General features: G+C 46.3%; 1 protein-coding gene and 1 long non-coding RNA gene across 3 annotated transcripts in view; both read right to left on the bottom strand.

Moving 5' to 3' along the window:
* Positions 1-6,910, bottom strand: part of TTC1 (tetratricopeptide repeat domain 1) — a 75,940-nt gene extending 69,030 nt beyond the window's left edge. Inside the window, exon 1 of one of the 2 annotated variants that reach the window (XM_060144157.1) lies at positions 6,618-6,910. The gene's annotated coding sequence lies outside the window, so the exon portion shown is untranslated. The remainder of the gene's footprint in view (positions 1-6,617) is intronic. The other variant, XM_060144156.1, reaches the window with a different exon arrangement.
* A 5,268-nt stretch (positions 6,911-12,178) lies between these two features.
* LOC132517269 (uncharacterized) lies at positions 12,179-20,837 on the bottom strand. Its single transcript, XR_009539660.1, has 3 exons — positions 19,869-20,837; positions 14,639-14,796; positions 12,179-12,245 (listed from the first exon to the last, which is right to left on the bottom strand). It is a non-coding gene; the product is annotated as an uncharacterized LOC132517269 (long non-coding RNA).
* Positions 20,838-20,906: the final 69 nt, after the last annotated feature.

The raw sequence follows: 20,906 nt of genomic DNA, 5'->3' as shown, positions 1-20,906 counted from the left end.
ATTCATCCATCCCTTCCCCTGCTGAGGATTTCTGTGAGGGAGTCACAGCTGAGTCCCCAGTTACCCTCAAGGTCAGCTTCAAGGGCCTTGGATGAGAAGCCAGTTCCTGTCTCCTCAGCTTTAATTTCCAAGCCGCAGGCCTCCCTGGCTCACTCCCCTCGCTCCATCACAGTGACACAGTGACAGGGTGGGAGATGGGTGAGGGCTGGTACTAGCCGAGTCTTAGCCAGAACTTTGTCCACAGCCCATAATTTACACAGGTTTGATGGCCTCTAGATCCTGAGAAGTAGCAGCAGTAATTGAACACTGTACTGTTTCCCAGACTTCAGTCATTAGCATAGCCACACCATGATTTTTGCTATTTCTGTGGTCCTCTATTATTTTAAAATATATATTTAAAAATAATTTCCCCACTTAATAATTTTTTTTTTTTCTTTTGTGGTACGCGGGCCTCTCACTGTTGTGGCCTCTCCCGTTGTGGAGCACAGGCTCCGGATGCGCAGGCTCAGCGGCCATGGCTCACGGGCCCAGCCACTCTGCGGCATGTGGGATCTTCCCGGACCGGGGCACGAACCCATGTCCCCTGCATCGGCAGGCGGACTCTCAACCACTGCGCCACCAAGGAAGCCCTAAAATCTATTTTAAAAGAAAAATTTTATGTAATCTGCATAGTTGAAATACTAGTGCCACTTGCTCCAAAGAGAAGTTTTCAACAGAAGTAAATACAATGAAAACAAAACAATATGATTAAAATTGAGCTCTGAGGCTGCCTATCTAAAGGGCTGCGCCTGAGGTGTGCTTTCTCTGTACTTAAACCAGAGAGGGGGGAGGAAGAGAGAGAGACAGAGGTTGAGTGAAAGTGTTAGAGGGGTGTTAGGGCTTTACTAGTATCAAAGTCAGACTTTCAATTTGACGTAATGGGAAGGACTAAAAGACACTGAAAAGAGTACTTTCTCATTTTATGGTCTAATATTATTGCCTATTCAGTGTTTTACTTAAGTCAGCCTGTGGTGGTCAGAGAGCAACGTACACTAGCTGAGCAGTTATGGCATCTTAAAAAGTTAGGACCAGAAGCATGTAATGAAATCAACTTCCTTCTTGCATAGATGAGGGGATATGAGGACAAACTAAAATTTTTTATTATAGTAAAATACACATAACATGAAATTTACTATTAGTGACAGTTAGTATATTCACAATTTTGTGCAACCATCACCACTATCTAGTTCCAGAACACTTTCATCACCCCAAAGGCCTCCCTGTACCCATTATCAGTCATTCCCCATTTCCTCCTCTCCTAGCCCTGGCAACCACTAATCTGATTTCTGTCTCTATGGATTTGCTGACTCTAGATATTTTATATAAATGGAATCATACATCTGGCCTTTTGTATCTGGCTTCTTTCACTTAGCATGATGTTTTTAAGGTTCATCCATGTTGCAGCATGTATTAGTACTTTTCATTCCTTTTCATGGCTGAATAATATTCCATTGTATGGATATACCACATTTTGTTTATCCATTCATCAGCTGATATACATTTGGGTTACTTCCACCTTTTGGCTATTGTGAATAGTGCTGCTATGAACATTCATGTACAAGTTTTTGTTTGAGTCCCTGTTTTCAATTCTTTTGGGTATATACCTAGGAGTGGAATTGTCAGGTCAAATGGTCATTCTATGTTTAAGTTACTGAGTAACTGCCAATCTGTTTTCCATAGGGGCTGTACCATTTTACATTCCCATCAGCAATGTACAATGGTTCCAGTTTCTCCATATCATTGTCATCACATGTTACTTTCTGGGTTTTTTGTTGTTGTTGTTTTAATTATGGCCATTTTAGAGAGATGGACTGACTAACTAACTAACTTTGACGGAACACTAATTCTCCGTTTCTTCTCTAATTAATTCTCCACTCAGCAGCCAAATTAATCTTTCCAAAATGCACAACTGATCACATCACCCACTTTTTTGATCCCAATCTCTTAGGATGAAGACAAAAAAACCCACCTAAAGTCCTCCAGACCCTGCATGGTCTGGTCCCTGTCTGCCTTTCAATCAGCACCATGAACCCCGGCCTTTCAGAAAGCATCCTCTTGCCAGAGCATGGGCTGTTCCCTCTGCCTGGAATGCTCCCTTTCCCACCCTTTCAAAGCTTAGCTCAGGCTTCATTTCCTCAGGAAAGCCACCCCCCACCAGGCCAGGGGGCTGGTCCTCAGCTACCAGAGCACTGTGCATCTTGCCTTTTTAACACTTACCCCTGTCTACAGTTACACATTTATTCATGTCATTATTTCATCCTGTCGGGGAGCTCCACCTTCACTCTGCTTGCAGAGCAGAGTCAGCCAACAAAGCTTTGGACATTGCTTGAACCTGGAGCAATTGTCTTTTCTCTTTTCCATTCAGTCCTCCCAATGAAGAAGGACAAATTTTTCCTTTCTCTGCATTCCTTTGCTCAAAGACCAACTTTTCCTCCCCAAAAGCCTCATCAACCATGCAGAGCTGTCTGCCGGGTTTGCTTGATTCTTAAATTCAAAATTTACTTATAGGACAATAAAAAGCATGAACGCTGTTAAGGAAATGAAAAGACAAGACAAACTGGGAGAAAATATTTGCAAAGCACGTATATATTAAAAGAATTGGACCTAAGATATATAAAGAGCTCTTAAAAATGAATAAGAAGATTTAAAAAAACAATAAGAATGAGCAAAAGATTTGGACACATGACCAAAGAAGATGTACAGTGGGCAAATAACACAAAAAAGATGTTCAATATCATTAGTCATTAGGGAAATGCAAATTAAAGCCACAAGGGAAACTATACACCTACTAGAATGACTAAATTTGAAAGGACTAACAATACCAGATGTTGGTGAGGATGTGGAGCTTCTAGAAATCTCACACATTCTTGGCAGGAATGCAAATGGTACAGAAATTTCGGAAAACAGTTTGGCAGTTTTGATAAAGTTACCATACAACTCAGCAATCTCACTGCTAGGTATCTACCCAAAAGAAAGGAAAACAGACATACATTCACACACAAAGACTTGTAGGCACATGTTTACAGTAGTTTTATTAATAATACCCCCAAACTGGAAACAACCCAATGTCCATAAACTGGGGAATTAATAAACAAATTGTGCTTTATCCATACAATGGAATGCCACTCATCAATAAAAAAGAAATGAATTACTGATACATGCAAATCATGAATGAAAAGCATAATGCTAAGTGGACAAAGCCAGATACAGAAGGTTATATACATATGAAAAAGTTTTGTGTTTCAGATGCTAGAAAGACCTCCAAACAGCTCACAAGATCCCACTCTGAGAGACACAGGGTCTGGACACCAAGGAGGGGAAGCAGCGTAGGGTTGTGGTGGTGTGATGTATTGGGAGATTGGGACTGACATATATATACTAATATGTATAAAATAGCTAGCTAATAAGAACCTGCTGTATAAAAAAATAAAATTCAAAAAAAAAAAAAAAAAAGAGAGACACGGGGTCTGATGAGGGGACTAAGACTCAGGTTTCCCATATTTAGTTCCTCCAGAGAGGATTTCATCTGTATGACACTGGGGAAAACTGTAGGGAAGATCAGTGGTTTCTAGGACTGAAAGTGGGAAGAGATTGACTGCATAGGCGCATGAGAGAAATTTGGGGAGTGTTGAAAATCTTCTACATCTTGATTTTGGTATTGGTTACACGAATGCATACGTTTGTCAAAATTTATCAGACCATACTCTTAAAAAAAGAGTTAAAACATTTTTTTAAACCATTTAAAAAAATTGAAGTATAGTTAATTTACAATGTTGTGTTAGCTTCAGGTGTACAGCAAAGTGACTCAGATATATATATATATATATATATATATATATACACACACATATATATACACATATATATATATATTCCTTTCCAGACTCTGTTCCATTATAGGTTATTACAAGGCATTGAACATAGTTCCCTGTGCTATACAGTAGGTCCTTGTTATCTATTTTATACATAGTAGTGTGTATATGTTAATCCCAAACTCCTAGTTTATCTCCCCCAAGAGTGAGTTTTATTTTATATAAATTATACCCCAATAAAACTGACTTTAAAACTTACTTGAGGGGCTTCCCTGGTGGCGCAGTGGTTAAGAATCCGCCTGCCGATGCAGGGGACACGGGTTCGAGCCCTGGTCTGGGAAGATCCCACATGCCACGAAGCAACTAAGTCTGTGTGCCACAACTACTGAGCCTGTGCTCTAGAGCCTGTGAGACACAACTACTGAGCCCATGTGCCGCAACTACTGAAGCCCGCGCTCCTAGAGCCCATGCTCTGCAACAAGAGAAGCCACTGCATGAGAAGCCCGTGCACCGCAACGAAGAGTAGCCCTCGATTACCGCAACTAGAGAGAAAGTCCGTGCACAGCAACAAAGACCCAACGCAGCCAAAAATAAGTAAATTAAAAAATAAATAAATTTATATTAAAAAAAACTTACTTGAAACTCAACAATAAAAAATAATTTAATTTAAAAATGGGCAAAGGACTTGAATGGATATTTCTCCAAAGAAGATATACAAATGGATAACAAGCATGTGAAAAGATCCTCAGCGTCACTAACCATTAGGAAAATGCAAATCAAAACCACAATGAGATGTCACCTCATACCCATTCAGATGGTTACTATTTAAAAAAGAAAGAAAAACCAGAAAATAACAACTGTTGGTGAAGATGTGGAGAAATTGGAACCCTTGGGCACTGTTAGTGTGAATGTAAAATGGTGCAGTTGCTATGGAAAACAGTATGGCAGTTCTTCAAAAAATTAGAATTACCAGATGATTCAGCAATTCCATTTATGGATATATATATATATGTAAAAGAATTGAAAGCTGGGTCTTGAAGAGGTATTTATACACCCATGTCCATAGCAGCATTATTCACAAAAGCCAAAAGATGGAAGCAACCCACATGTTCATCGATGAATGAATGGATAAACAAATTGTGGTATATACATACAAAGGAGTATTATTCAGCCTTAAAAAAAGGAAACTCTGACACACGCTACAAAATGAACATTATGGTAGGTGAAATGAGCCAATCACAAAAAGACAAATACTGTACATGAGGTATCTAGACTAGTCAAACTCATGGAAACAGAAAGTAGAATGGTGGTTGCCAGGGGCAGGCGCGGGGAGGTAGAGGGTGGATGAACTGTTGTTGACCAAGTTTCAGTTTTGCAAGATGAAAAAGTTCTGGAGATTGGTGCACAACAGTGTGAAATGTAAATATATTTAACACCACTGAACTGTACACTTAAAAATAGGTAAGACGGTAAATTTTATGTTATGTGTATTTGACCACAATTAAAAAAAAACCTTAGAGTACTTTAGGAATATATATATATATTTTCTACATACAAACAAGCCAAGATAGGGAATATATGAAATAAAAAGAGAAGACCTTCTCTGTTCCTCTTTTTCTCCCTAGTACATACTCTCATTCCCATTTCCGGCTGAGAATCATACATTCAAACATACAGCTTTACAATGTGTGTAAATGGAATGAAACTATATATATGGTCATGTAATCTGCCTTTTCCATAGTGTCCACCTCATTTTAGAGATTTTCTATGTCAGTATACAGCCAGGGACCTCATTCTTGCTAACCACCACATTGCATTTCACAGCAGGGATGTGCATAATCTATCTAAGTGTTTTTCTCTGGATGGACAGTTGCATCATTTCCATTTTTCCCTTCTACAGACAAAGCTGCAGTAAACATCCTTGTACATCCCTGGGGGCTTGTAAGAGTCTCCCTGTGGGTCAGAGGCCTACAAATGCTCTGCTGAAGGAATGTTTACTTGAAATATTTCAGATATTGCCAAACTGTCCTCCAAAATGTCTGCACTAAGATCACCCCTTAGCACTGTATGAGGTTGCCTTTGTCTTCACACTCTCAACAGATTATCAATTTTAAAAATATTTCCTGCTGTGCTTTCAGAGGCCTCCAAAACACCCCAGCCACGCCGCCCACTTTTTCCACTGACAGTGGGGACCAGCTAGGTTGTGTTTCTGTTGTCTCTCCCTCTAGGAATACCCTCCCTTCCTGTCCCTTCACTTCCCCTCCACTTTGCCTTCCCACATCCTTGCAGGTGGGCTGCAGCTCCCCCTCCTCAGCAGTCTTCCTGGATGCCCCTGCCTCACCTTCTCCCTGGAGGCCTCCATGTAGTTAAGGCTTACCTAACTGCACTTTCCACTGCTTCTTCAACAGCTCCTGTTTCTTTATCTAGAGCTTCTCAGCTTTTCCCACTAAAAAATCCCTAACAGCAGGAGAGAGTGAATGCAGAACCCAGAATGTCTGGGGAGGTCAATTGCAAGTGGCTATAGGGAGAGGAAAATTTCTTTCAAGTCCCTTGTTTATCTTAAAATTCTAGTTTTATATTAAAAGTGTTTTAATTCTTGTCTCACCCCATAAAACTGGCGCTCCAGGAGATGCCCCACATTTATCCCATAGTTTTGTGAAGTCCCTGGCACGCCTCTGTAAAGCCCAGAGAGAAAAATGCAGTCTGAATCTAACCTTCCTCACTAGTCCCAAAGCTCTCCAGAAAGGGACTCAGATGTACACCTACCTGTCGGGTAAGAAGTTCAGTAAATCCACTCCCTAGGTGTTTGGTGCACTTCCGTCTCTTTGACCTGAATCCTGGGGAGGCCAGGGAATTGCAAAGCAACTTGGTGCGTTCACACTCCCGTCGCTTAGGCGCGTTGGACGGCAGGTGGCGCCCGGGTCCTCCTCAGCGCCGAGCTTGCCCCATCCCAGCACCAGCTCAGGGGAAGGGGCAGCGGAGCGGTCTAAAGAACTGTTTCCCCGTCTCTGCACGTACAGAGGAAGGAAGGCCGGCTCTGGGTGGCAAGGAGAGGCCCCGGAAGGCTTCATTTCTGCTGCGCGCAGACGGAGACGCGGCGGCGGCGCCCGGCTCCGGGCGCCCGCAGGAGAGCCCTGCGCACCTGGGCGTGCACTGCGCTCCCGCCCGGAATGGCGAAGGTAGCTTCCGGCAGTTGCAGAAAACACAGAAACCGAACGCCAAATGTTTATGAGCCTGCAAGAGGAGGAAATTGAAACTTCCTGGTGTGACTGGAAAGGCATGAAAACAGCTGCTGTTTGGTTTCTGGAAACCGTCTCTCCGAGCTTGTTACAGCATCGCCCTTTTACCCCCTGGCCTAGCTTCTTCCTCGCTGGAGGCAGGGGTGGGGAGGTCGACAATCTGGGGCAGAAGGGTCAGATGAGAGGTTCCCTTTCTCTGAAGCCACCTGGGCTTAAGGCAGGTGGCAGAAAAAGTCAGTGACTAGGGGAGAGAGGAATGGCTCTTCCAACTCAGTGTTTACCCAAGTGGGTCCCCGAAGACAGTAGACCCTCTAGGGGATCTGGAGGGGAGTAAAATCTGATCCTTTTCCTGACGGGGTGCAGGTTAAAGTACAGTGCTTCTTAACATGTTGTCTACAGACCACCTAGATCATTTGCTAAAAATGCAGTTTGCGGAGCTTTACTAAATCAGATGGAGGAGGCCAGAGGTGGTAGTGCTGAGTCTGTGTTTCTAATAAGCCCTTGAGTAGCTCTTCTACTCTCTGAGTCAGAGAACCACAGCCCCAGCTCTGTGTACTAAAAGCTGGCAGCTCAGATACAAGAACCAGCCTCTGAGTGCCCATGTCCTTCCAAACTGGGCTAGCTCTAGTCCCACCGGTCAGAGGGTGCAAATTTGGTCATACAAATAAGTATAATCAATATTTCTGCCTAGTAAACCCCATCTATCAAGCCTCAGGCCCTCTGAGTCTCCCCCAATATTTCTGGAGCCCCTGTGAGTTCCTTTTCTCCCCCCACCTCCGTAATAACTGCTTTCCGCAAGTTGCATGAAAGAGTAGCCGCAAGTGTGACCAGTGCGGCTCCTTCACCTGGTGCTTCCAGAGCTCACCCTCTCCTGTGGGGTTAAGTCCCCACCCGCCCAAAGCTGCAAACCCTCAAGGCCAGATGGAGGTGTCTTCCCTTTAGGTCTCACAGCACCCAAACCAAGCTTTGCTCCAAACAGAATGCTTCCGTTTCTAACTCAGGATCAGATTTTGTCATCAGGGCCCAGAGGTAGTGCTGCTTGGGCTCCCAGTGTCCCAAAGTTCTTTGAGGAAAGAGCTTCTTCAGAGATTAAAAGTGGTGTACTGGTAAACTGCTTTCCAAAAAAGAAAAATCAAAGCCCTGATTTGTCACGTTTACCGATTCCTGTGGTATAAATATTCCCATCACTGCAGATTTTAAGCAAAGTTGGAAAGAGGCGCTCATCATCAGTCTCACAGCTGGGAAAAGGCGGCACTGGCACAACACTCCCTGAGGGCTGGCCAGGGACCAGATACCAAAACATCATTCATTCATTCAACAGCTATTTACTGAGTGCCTGCTATATGCCAGTTGCTACTCTCTGATCTGGGGATCCGGAAGTAAATACAAGGGATCAAGCTCTTGCCCAGGTAGAGTTCAGCTTCTAGTGGAGGAGACAGCCCATAAATAAATAAGTAAACAAACAGGCCAGCTCTTGATAAGTGCTATAAAATAAGGAAAGCCAGGTAAGGAGCTACAGCGATGGGTGATCTATTTTACAACCAGTGATCAGCAAAGGCCTCGTTGAGGTGGTGACATCTGAATTGAGTCCCAAAGGGGTGAAAACTGTAAATATCTGGAGTAGCATAGGCAGAGGGAACAGCAACGGCAGAGACCCTAAGAAAGGCGTATCCCTGGTGTGTTCATCAAGGGGGCCAGTGTGTTTCTGGAGCAGAGGGAGGGGAGAGTATAGCAGAGGAGGTGGGAGAAGAAATGGGGGAGCAGAGCATTGCACGCAATGTGGATTTCTTATAGTGGGAACTCATTGGAGTGTTTGAGCAGGGCCATGGTCTCATTTACTTTTCAAACGGGCCATTCTTGCCGCTGGGGAGGGTGGTACAGATGGACAGTTTTCTAAGGGGGAAGCAGGGAGTTGAGTTGGGAGGCAACTGCTGGAGAAGGTGATGGTGGCGGTGGTGAGAAGTGGATGGATTCCAGATACGTTTTGCAAAAGAGGCCATCAAGCCTATTGATGGTTGATGTGGGGTTTGAGATCCACAGGGAAGTCAAAGAGACTCTGGGATATTTGGTTTGTGTAATCAGGTGAATGGTGATACAGTTACTGGGATTCGGGAGGAACCAAGAGGTCAGCTGGGAGCATGGGAAGCTTGAGCTGCCTATGAAAGGCCTGGGCTGGTGACATGATTTGGGAGTCATCACGGTGTGGATAGACTTTAACGCCACGGGAGTGGATAAAGTCACCAGGGAGGGAAGAGGAAGATCCAAGGATGGAGCAGTGGGGACCTTCAACACCGAGAAGATGGGAAGATGAGAAGGCTCTCTGCTGAGAAGGAGTAGTCAGCGAGCTTGGAAACTGTGCAAAAGAAGTGCTTAAAAGTACAGAGGAGCCTGATCAGTTGTGCTAAATGCTGCTGAGAGGTGCGGGAAGATGAGGACTGAGAAAAGGCTTGGTTTTGGCAGCATCGAGGCCCTTCATGACAGGCATGGTTCCCAGGAAGTGGTGGGGATGAAAGCCTGTTTACAAAGGATGGGAGAGGAAACGGGGGAGAGCAAGTGAAGACATGGAGTGTAAACACGAAGGGGGGTTCTGTCAAGGGAAATAAAGTAGGTCGGCAGAGGGAGAGCGGTAGAGACCAGTGATGCTGGGAAAAAGGGAGTATTGTCTCTCTGTTCCCTGATGCCCACCCACAAAACTGCCCTTGTAGACTCCTTTGATTTCCTGCATGTCAATTCATGCCCAGCAGATGCTGGGGAGGGTCCCTGGGCCACCGGCGCAGGAGGCACAGTCGGACTGTGAATTCCAGTTTCCATTCGGCTGGCACTCCTGCCACATCCCCCTCGCCGAGGCAGAGAGGCTGGCTGGCTGTCTTCTCACCTCTGTATCCTAAGCATGCCTGGCTTGGAGGAGGCCTCAGCAATATGTGGCAAATGGTTGAAAGAACACCGGTCCCTCAGAGACCTTAGGGACAATGCTCAAGGACAGCTGTGCTGGAATAGCTGGGGCTTGAACCTTGCAGTGGAGAAGATCCAGTGCCTTCTGACATCTCCGTGTAGGTGATTTCAAGTGGGGGGCAGGTGAGGGGGAGAATCCTGCTCAGGTGTTTCCTTGGGTGCATCACAGCCAGGGGCTGGCCAGCCTCTCGGGCTCTCTGGGGCAGCAGAGCAGGTGCTTCCTCATCAATCCCTGCTTTGCAGACGCTCATAAGGGATGGTCTTGAGCTAGATTAGCTGTGTGGACTGGATTCCTCAGCCAGGTATGGAGTCAGCGAGCTTCATCCTGACGTGTATCACACATGCGGAGCATCTAAGTGGCTGGATTCACCCTTTGGATGGGGATTGATTGGACATTTGGGTTGTGAGTGACTGGGTGATATTTGTGATTTTCACTCATGTTTCTGCCCCACGCCTTTCTGCCCTTTCCCTTCATTCAAGCAGACAGTAGGCTTTGTGCTTCATTCCTTCCAGTGAGGCATGGATGGCGGAAGCAGGAGAAGCTTGCAAGGTTTCCCGGCTTTTTTCTAAAAGCTCAAGACCAGAGACGGGCAGACAGAGTCAGAGGGAAGGAGTAGGGAGCTTGGAGAAGCAGGAAGGTGAGAGGTGCTTCCTTCAACATACAAAGAAGGTTGTTCCAGGTAAGGGGCGTGTAGAGCAAAGTCAGAGGGGCTGCTCAATTCAAATTCTGGCTTTGCTACCTGGAAACCACCTAATCTTGGACTAGTTACTTGAACTACTCTAAGCCTAAAAATGAGACAGCAATAATGTCTACCTCACTGATGTGTTCTAACATTTTGGCTTTAGTCCCAGGGCTCTTGGGATACCTGTTAAGAACTGAATTGTGTACTCCCCGCTGCTGCCCGCCCCCTTCGCCAAGTTCATATATTGAAGTCCTAACCCCCACTACTTCAGAATGTGACTGTATATGGAGATAGGGTCATTAAAGAGGTCAGCAATATAAAATGAGGTCATTAGAGTGGACCCTAATCCAATATGACTGGTGTCCTCAGAAGAAGAGGACATTTGGATACAGACAGGAACAGAGGAAAGACCGTGTGAGGACACAGGGAGAAGACAGCCATCTACAAGCCAAGGGGAGAGGCCGCAGAAGAAATCAACCCTGCTGACATCTTGATCTGACTTCTGGCTTCCAGAACAATGAGAAAACAATTTATACACACACCCAGGACTATTATTCAGCCTTGAAAGAGAAGGAAATCCGTTTGCAACCATATGGATGAACCTGGAGGACATTATGCTAAGTGACATGAGCCAGACACAGAAGACAAATACTGTATGATCTCACTTACATATGGAATCTAAAAACATTGAACTTACAAAAACAAAGAGTAGAATGGTAGTTGCCAGGGGCTGGGAGGTGTGGGAAATGGGGAGATGTTGGTCAAAGGATACAAAGTTTCAGTTATGCGGGATGAATAAGTTCTGGAGATCTGATGTACACCATGGTGACTATAGTTAATAATACTGTATTGTATACTTGAAATTTGCTAAGAGAGTGTTCTTGCCACACACACAAAAAGGTAACATGTGAGGCGATAGATATGTTAATTAGCTTGATTGTGGTAAGCATGTCACAGTGTATGCTTATATCAAAACATCATGTGGTACACCTTAAATATATACAATTTTAACTTGTCAATTATACATCTATAAAGCTGGGGGGGAAAAATCAAACCACAAAGTACAAACCCTTCCTGGCCCTAGGGGTAATGGTTATAAGTGTGGGTTCCAGGGTCACACTAAGTAGAAATCTTAGGTCTTCCCTTATTTACAAGTTATCTGTTGCCGTAAAGCAAAATTGGTGGTGCAAAACAGCAATAGTCCTTCATTATTATCTATCATGATGCTGGGTGTTAATTGAGCTCAGCTGGGTGGTTCTCACTCAAGGGTCACTTACATGTCTGGTGGTTGAGGCTGGCTGTTGACTGGACCTCAGCTGGCAGGTACATCTACTGTGGCCTCTTCATGTGGCCTGGGCTTCCTCATAAAATGACAGGTGGGTTCCAAGGGCAAGCATCCCAAGAGAGAAAGACATGAGGATTGAATTATGTTACATGACTTTGGAAGTCCCACGGGGTCACTTCTGCTGCATTCTATTCAAGGAGTGAATAATTAGACTTCACCTCTTAATAAGAAGAACCTGCAGAAATATTTTAAAACCACCACATCTTCCAAAGTCTGCATCCTTAGCTTCTCCAAGCTTCAGTTTCCTCATCTATAAAGTAATGGTAAACATAGTCCCTTGTTCATAGAAATGCTATGAGAATTAAATGAGAAAATGTGTGTGTAAACCCCCTAGCACAGTGCCCGGCACATAGCAATTGCTCAGAGATAGTGCTTATTCTAGGGATTATCTCATTACTGTCCACCCAAGCCTTTGAGGTAGGCATTTGATCTCCATTTTACAGAGGGTGGGACAGAGATCGTAAGATGATATGTAACTTTCCCAACCCAAACATCTTCCCAATTCTCAATATGGGTTCCCCTCTGGGAAGGACAGGTGACATTGGAAAACAGTTACAACTGAGCTTCTGAAGGCCAGGGATAAGCAGAAATCCTCGCCTGGAACAGTGTTCCTCAAACTACGGTTCTTGCACTGTGAAATTAAGTTAGTGAGCCACAATTGGCACTTTTAAACAAGTGGCATCTAATAATACAAAATGAGAAATATCAGAGTACATTTTGTAAGGATAAATTTTATGAAACTTTTGTTCCTTATATCTGTGTGCATTAGTGGTTTTCAACTGTGAGCAATTTTGTCTCCCAGGAGACATTTGGAGATGTCTGGAGACAATTTTAATTGTCACAGCTGAAGGGGGCAGGAAATGCTACTGACATCAAGTGGGTAGAGGCCAGGGATGCCGCTAAATATCCTACAATTCTCAAGACAGCCCCCTCCCCACTCCCTAGCAATGAATTATCCAACTCAAAATTTCAACAGTGAGGAGACTGAGAAACCTTGATATCTGTGTATCTATATCTACATGTACTGAGTTGCAATGTGCAGTGTTCCATCCTGTGGGTTGCAAAGAGTGTGAGAGCCCCTAGACTAGAAGACTCCTTGTGAGTCCAGCTCCTGAATCTAGTTCTGCCACTGAGATTTGCTCACCAGGCCCTGGTAGCATCTGCCCCTACTCGGATGATCTGAACGCACTATTCATTTTCTCCTGGTTTTCTTTTATTCTCAGCTCTCCCCAGATAGGACTTCTCTCAGAAGAGTTGGAGTGTGGACATAATGTAGCTTTAGAAGAGAACCCTCTAACACCTGTTAACCCTGGTTCAGACAAAAGCTTTTAACTTTCCTGTTTGCCGATGCTGAGACCCTAGGTTTTTCCCTGTTTCTTCACAGCGAGGATACTGATGCAACCGCTATTACTAGTTGAGCATTTCCTATATGCCCAACACTTCTCAGTTCCAAGCATTGGCTCATTTATTCCTCATAGCAACTGTGTGAAGAAGATTCTATCATGGCAGTCTTTCTAGTGTGGGAACTGAGGCTCAAGGAGGTTAAATCACTTCACTGGGACCACACAGCTGATGAAGAGCAGAGCCAGGGTTTGAACTCAGCCCTAAGGACCAGGGTGTACCGCCACTTTCCAAGCTATGTTTTGATTGGAATCTAGGCTTGAAACACATCTATCTCACAGACAGATCCAGTAGGAGAGAACAAATTCTAGGTTGGGGCCAGGCAGTGTGGAGTCTTGTTCTGACTCTCCCCTTCATCAGCCATGTGACCTGGGAAAGGAACTTTTAGCGGTTCAGCTTCCTGGTCTGTCAGGTGGGGATTCCCGTACCTGCTCAGCCTGTCGTAGGAAAACTGTGCTCTGGCATCACTTTGGACATGCAACTGTTTGGGCCAGACCTTTACACACTCACCGTGTCACCTCTCACATCTCTCACCTCTTTTAGACCCCTCCTCGTCCAGGTTCTCATCTCTGACCTCTTAGAGCCTCCTGTATTCGTCAGCTTGGGCTGCCAAACAAACTCCACAGACTGGGTGGCAGACATTTCTTTCTCACAGTTCTGGGGGCTAGAAGTCCAAGATCAAGGTGCCAGCAGGCCCTGTCCTTGGTGAGGACCCTGTTCCTGACTTGCAAGTGGCTGCCTTCTCACCGTGTCCTCCCATGGTGGAGAGAGGAAGCGCTGGTGTCTCTCCGTCTTCTTTTATTTTTTTTGGTATGCGGGCCTCTCACTGCTGTGGCCTCTCCCGTTGCGGAGCACAGGCTCTGGACGCACAGGCCCAGTGGCCATGGCTCACGGGCCCAGCCCCTCTGTGGCATGTGGGATTCTCCTGGACCGGGGCATGAACCCGTGTCCCCTGCATCGGCAGGCGGACTCTCAACCACTGCGCCACCAGGGAAGCCCTCTCCCTCTTCTTATAAGGGTACTGATCCCATCATGGAGGCCCTACCCTCATGACCTCAGCTAAACTAATTACCTCCCAAAGGCCCCACCTCCTAACACCATCACATGGAAGGTTAGGGCTTCAACCTGCATCCTTTCTCCCTTAAATTCCCAAAGCCCTTTACTTACATCCCTCCAATGGCACTGACGATGTCTGTGTCCCTTCAGAATTCTTGTTTGGAGGGAATGTCCAATCTCCTCTTCCAGACTGAAATGTTCATGAGTGCAAAGGCTGCGTTTTATTTGCCTTTGTTTCTTTGGCTCCCAGATCAACAATCATTTGTAGACTAAATGAAAGAACAAACGGGGGCGTGACATACAGGTGTAAGTGGTTGCCGGATTTCAGGTGGTGTTTGGCGGAGACACAAACATGCTTTCAGCAGAAGCAGCTGGCACTATATGTGAGGGCAGTCACCAGGTTTTAGCACTTTCCTCTGCTCCCGAGCAGTTCTGGAAGCTTCTTATATAGATGCTGCTTTTCTGAATGAGGCCATCAGCAAGGGCCAATGCTGTTTATCTTACTAATTACTATGACGTTGTCTCCAAAAAGTAGCTTGTCTATGGGGATTGTGCATTGAGGAGAGAACAAAAGCGGCATCATAGATGGGCAGAGCTTAGGGGTGTCTTTGGCTCAATGCTTCTGATTGTCAGACGGTAGACAGAAGCCTAAAGAGGGTGGAGACTTAGGAGCTGGGCTATGACCAGATACCTGGCCTTTAGACTCCCATCTCCACCCAGGTGGTGTATGAAAGCACTAACAACGGAACCACAGTGGGTGTTGGGTAGGCAGGGCCCAGCTGACATTCTTCAGATGCCACTTCCTACAGGAAGCCTTCCCTGACCAGAACTGCCCCCTGCCCCAGCTCGCATCATCAAGTTAGAGGTAGGAGCCCCTGCCATGAGCTCCCCTAGCACTCTGTTCTCCTACTATGATAGCACTCCCACACTCATGGTGAGGTAACATACACTCGTTCATTCAGAAATATTCGAACACTTAACCAGGTGGCAAGCACTACTTTAGATGCTAAGGATACAATGCTGAACAAAACAGAAAAAATATCCCCACCCTCATGGAACTTGTATTTCTAGTGTGCATGGGGAGACAGACAAAAAAACATAAAAACAGATAAAATATAAAGCATGCTAGGCAGCAATAAGTGCTATGGAGAAAATAAAAGTGGGAAAGGGCTATAGGAGGGGCTAGATGATGTGGGCAGTGAGGAGGTCAGTTTTAAATAGGACAGTCAGAGGAATCAGATGACCCCTGAGAGGTGACCCTTGAACAAAGATGCAAAGGAGGTGAGGGAGGAAGCCGTGTGGAGAGAAGGAGAGCTAGGTAGAGGGGCCAGCAAGTGCAAAGGCCCTGAGTGGGGAGCCAGGCTCCCCAGTTTGAGGAACAGCAGAGGCCAGCGTGGCTGGAGCAGAGCGGGGAAGGAGAGGGCTGAGAGGTTAGAGCAGGAATGGGAGCAGATTGAACATCTGTCCCCTCCCCACCTCCCAACATCCACACTTCAGCGAACTAACTCATACACTGAGGCTCTGACTGTAGCCAAGCCAGCCAGTCCCATTGACTAAGGGAAAGCCAGCTTAGTCCCATTGATTAAGGGAAAGGTTTTCCAGGGGAAGCCAAAGAAAAACATGGCCAATGCTTGGTTCTTAAGTTTCAGAAGGCAGGTCCAGGTGTAATGTGGGAAGGCTGTGGAAGGACGCAATTTCTTCTAAGTTGACCCAGCCATGCCTTTGTATCCTGACTCTCACCCTTAGCCAGACTAAATAAAGATTCCATGGACTGGGGGGGTAAGGTGAAGACCGTACTGAAGGAATCTGCTGAGAGGAGGTGGGATAGCTAGAGGCTGCCATGTCTGTTTCCAGGGCTGGGTGGAAGTCAACCCCTAATTTGAGCTGAGGAGTGGTTGCTGTTCTACTTTTTGGCATCTGGTGAGGACCTCTTGGTGACAGCAGGCAGGAGGAGGCCTGTTCTTCATCTGGAGGAGTGATGCTCAGTACTTTGCCTAGGTCCCATGCAGCCCACTCCCAAGATCCCAGGGCACTTATCCATCACCTCCATGCCCCAAATGGAAGATGGAGCCTGACACTCGGGGTCTTACCAAGTAAGGGTGGTGGTAGACGCCCAACTCCTGTCACACACTCAAATTCCCTGGTGACCTGCCCACCTCTCATCCAGGCTGGGCTCCCTGAGGGCTAGCATGTCTTGTGTGTATATTTCTCTCTGGATTTGGCTACTTCTGTATATCAAGGGAGTAAAATCTGTTGAAAAGTTTATGGGTTCCATATGTCTGTTGGGAGATTTGGGGGGCATGAATTGTAGGTGACATTTGGGCTGTTATGCTTACTTTTCTTTGGTTTTCACCAGATTCTTAAAGGAGCTTCTGGTTTAAGAAAGTTGAGAACTGCGGGAAAAGGAGGATATGTAAGGTAGCCCACAGGTAATAAAAACAATGCCCAGTCTGGGCCAAGCTCTTTCATATGTTGTCTCATCCCAACCTTGTGAGGTCAGTGCTAACCACATCCCCTATTTCCACACAGGACAATCAGCCTCAGGCCTACATAGCTGGTTCAGACAGTGGAGCTGGGCCTTGAACCCAGGTACATGCTCAGAGCAGCCCTGTGTCCCCTCCTCCCACTACTTCGTCACGGGATGCACTATCCCTAAGACATCCAGACTTCTCTCACACACCTATTCTGGCTTTGTCACTCTAGAATGTTCTATAACATTATCTGATTAAATTTCACTTTTCCTTTTAGTTTGGGCTGATCATCACCTTGAGTAATATGTCTTTTCATGCTGTAAGACATAAAATTCTTTTACTCTGTCATAAACTTGTGTCTTTCTTCTTCAAGGTGGACCCTGAGTCCTAAAACCCTGATATCTGATGAATAGTACCAAATTTGTTTTGTCTTTTTACTCAGACTTTTTAAACTTCATATATCAAAGTAATGAATTAAATAACTAATACCTCTGCAAATAGCTACCACGTATTGGATGTTCTCCAGGTGACTGGCATGGTGTCATTTTTACCCTCATGATCTCATTTGATCCTCCTAATGCCCCTGTGAAGTAAGTACTATTATTATCCCTATTTTACAGTTAAGGAAACTGAGGTTTAGAACCCATGGCAGGAGTGGGATTTGAGCCCAGAGCTGCAGGATTAACTACTACCCTTGCCAAGCCACTTCCTTCTTTACTTCGGTTGGTGTAAAGATGTATCCCTGTGCATGCCTCAGGGGTGACAAACGACCCAGCAGTATTTGGGTAGTTAGAGATGATAAAGTAGGCTGCTTTGTGGCCAGTTGTGAGGTCAGAGCAGAGAGGACATGTTCACTCCAAGGGCTCCTGAGGAACTCGAGGCCTTCCTTGGGGTAGATAGACCATAGTGAGGCAGCCTGGAGAGGTCAGCATAATGCAGGCCCTGGCTGGGGGCACATATGGAACCTAGCCCTCTACAGGGATGTGAGCCACTGCTTGGCCAACCTTCCTTCTGGAAAGAGGTAGGAGGCTGCCACTGCTTCTTTGTGCCGCCTGGGTGGCCTCCAAGGATCAGTAATGTGTGAGGTCATTGTAACTGAGCACCTCAGGAAATACCTTTGGTGACTGTGGCTTCAGATATCTGAAGTCCAAATTATAACTTGCATTTGCCCAGTGATTCACAGTTCAGTATTTATGCCACAGTGATCTCATCGAATCCTTTGTGCTTCCTGCTAGGCTGTGAAGGTCATGTCCATTTGATAGATGGAGAAACAAATGAGAAGAGGCAGGTAAATTGCCCAAGGTCACCCAGAGCCAAGACTTGAAGCCAGGTCCTACTGACTCCAAGTCCCATTCACCAGGGATTTTCAAACTTCACGCCATGGAGCCCTCAGGTGCTTGGGGCAGGCGAGGGGAAGGGGCTGAAGACATGGAGGAGGAGGCCAAGGGGGCGAGGCTCTGTCCTCTTTTCCTCACTTCACTGCAGACTGCACTTGTATCAGGATTCTGTGTCAGACTTGTTTGAAAGACTTGTGTTGCTAAGCAAATGTTTCCAGAGGACTATCCCAAACTGTTCCTTCTTCTCTGGGAATTGGGTGCAGGCTCTTCCTTCCCTAGGACTCCCTTTTCTCTACAGCAGCAAGAAGAAACCTACTCTCTGTTGGAGGATATACTCAACCCCAAGATGGCAGCACAAGAGAGGAGAAAATGTACTTCACAGGGATGTAGCAGATCCAGGTCTTAGTCCTAGGTTAGTGTGACTTGGCAAGTTATTTACCTCAGTCTCTCCATCTGTAAAGATGAGGGGATTGGCCTACATAATTCTGAACATTGTTTTTTCAAATAACTAGTGAATCTGGGGTATCATGCTTAGTTCATAGGATCTTAAACAGAGGTGAGTCACTTGAAATTGTATGAAAATGTAATTTTTTTGTATGTGCATTTTTTTATCTGGAAGGTATATCTATAGCTTTCATTAGAGTCTCAAAGGGGTCTGTGATACAGAACATCTAGCTTCTCTGGATTTTTTCTTTATTTTTCTTTTTTTGGCAGATATGCTGGGAAATCTTCTCCTTGGGGAGGGGGCTCAAGTTGTAAGAATGGTGTGAGAAAGCTATTTGCAGAAAGGAAACAAGTGTAACATATAAAGATAAGCAGAGCAAAAGATGGGAGCTAGATGAATGATAAGAGCCAATGAGCAAGCTAACAATACTGTTTAAGCCCCTGGATCCAGCCACGCCTGATACCCCTACACTTTTCAGCTAAATGAATGACTGCCCCTCCCCCATTAAGGGATTTTCTATTTCAATCGCCTATAGAATAAATGACTGATGTGCTAATATTACTGGGAGAAGCTCTCACCATTTGAAAAATTAATGAATCTCAACTTAGAAAAAGCAAAGCAGGAAGAGAAAGGGACTGGGGTGGGGGTTTTCCTCTTAGGTTCTTTTTTTTAATTTCAGGGAAGAAAAATGCTCCCTGTTTTGTTCCCTATCCATTATTCTTTTAGCAAACTGGTGGCTTTTAGAGGCAGAAAAGACCTTAGAATCAATCTTTTTTTCTTTTGCGGTACGCGGGCCTCTCACTGCTGTGGCCTCTCCCGTTGCGGAGCACAGGCTCCGGATGCGCAGGCTCAGCGGCCACGGCTCACAGGCCCAGCCGCTCCGCGGCACGTGGGATCTTCCCGGACCGGGGCACGAACCCGTGTCTCCTGCATCGGCAGGCAGACCCCCAACCACTGCGCCACCAGGGAAGCCCCTTAGAATCAATCTTGTCATTACATAGATGGGAAACCAAGATCCAGAAGAGATGTGACCTTCTCAAGGTCATAGAGTAAATTGGAAGCAGCGCTGAGACTAGAACGGAAGTTACCTTCTTCAAGGTATGCTCCTCTTCTCTGCGTGACTTTCCTCAGTGCTTCTTTCCCAGGCAGGCTGGCCAGTTAGCCGAGCTTAGGAGGGTTCCTGTGCCCATAGGTGTTGCATTGACATATGGATCCTCTTCTTGTCCAGAAAATTCTGCAGTCTGGCTCTCTTTCTCAGGTTCCATGGGCACAGGCAAATAATGCAGTGTTTGGTCAGAAGATGCTGGAGGAGGTAAGGGACCAGTCCCCTCACAGGTGACAGGCCCACCTAGGGTGCTGGCCTGGTAGCTCCAACTAGGATCGGGGTCCTGGGGATCAGGGCCAGGCCAGACATTGCCCTATGTTGCCCACAGCAGGAAGATTTGGATATGGGAACGGTCAAAAGCAGGCAGGAAGGACGTATGGGACAAGTCCAGGGCGTCACTTTCGGCCACAGGGTCAGATTTGTTTAGCCCTGAAGGGCAGGAATGGCAAAGGCAGAAACGGGGTCAAGGGGGGCCGGCACAACCACTGCCCACAGGCCCGGCGGGAGAGACAGGGGCACACCTTAATGTGAACGAAAAGGCAACTCAAGATCTGCCTGCCACCCCGTTCACAAACTACTCAAAGCCGCACAGAAGAAATGACCTTTAATGTCCGACTTTGCTTCCAACCCCGCCAAAGTGCCACCGTTCAGTGAAGTACAGGAGGGGCTTGCGACGTACGAAGTCACGAGACAAACAATGCCCTGGGTGCCTCCTGGGCACCCACTCGCTCTGCCCCCGCGCGGGCGGCCACACACACGCACACACGCAGACCACACGTACACCGCACAGACACACGTGCACCCACGGTTAAATACATGTACAGAGGGACTCGTTTAGATATATACACAGAGAGAGAGACGGAAATCCCGGCTGGCGTCGGGTCTCCCAGGCTCTCAGCATGCTCGGCCCAGCTCTCCGCGCAGTACCTGGCACCCATGCCCCTGCCAGAAAAGCAGCTGCCCCTCTCCCCGCCCCCCTCCCCCCGCTTCCCCGTGGGGCCCGTGTCTACCGGGCGCCGAC

Source organism: Lagenorhynchus albirostris, chromosome 3, assembly GCF_949774975.1.
Source record: "Lagenorhynchus albirostris chromosome 3, mLagAlb1.1, whole genome shotgun sequence".
NCBI lineage: Eukaryota > Metazoa > Chordata > Mammalia > Artiodactyla > Delphinidae > Lagenorhynchus > Lagenorhynchus albirostris.
Note: the sequence above shows the minus strand (reverse complement) of the source record. Positions and strands in the feature narration are given on the sequence as shown.